The following is a 426-nucleotide window of genomic DNA, read 5'->3' as shown; positions in this document are numbered from 1 at the left end:
GGAGCGACGTAACATAAATATGTTACAAGTATAGCATTGGATTCAAAATAATCATGCTATGATATAGATCTTTGTGTTCTGATTACATGGTGATGATCAAATACATGCAAACGATGACGGAAATATATGATAAGATGTAAAATGTTAAACAAAAAAGAAAAAAAAAACGCTGATAGTATATATTATAAGATAACATATACCGATGCTAATCAGAGTTGTATGATGACAATGTAAATACTTTAATGGTTAAATGATTATATATATACAAACTCAGTACCGAATACGGGATAAGTATTGGAATTTTATATAGATGTAAGAAGGAATGCCAGAAACTCATAGGATTATATACATGATACGTAAAACTTTGGATTTTCGCACCAGTTATTCTGTTTATCTATCTATTCTTAATAACAGCCTAGAGTCGAT

This window comes from Penaeus monodon, chromosome 32 (assembly GCF_015228065.2).
Source record: "Penaeus monodon isolate SGIC_2016 chromosome 32, NSTDA_Pmon_1, whole genome shotgun sequence".
Taxonomy (NCBI): Eukaryota; Metazoa; Arthropoda; class Malacostraca; order Decapoda; family Penaeidae; genus Penaeus; species Penaeus monodon.
Note: the sequence above shows the minus strand (reverse complement) of the source record.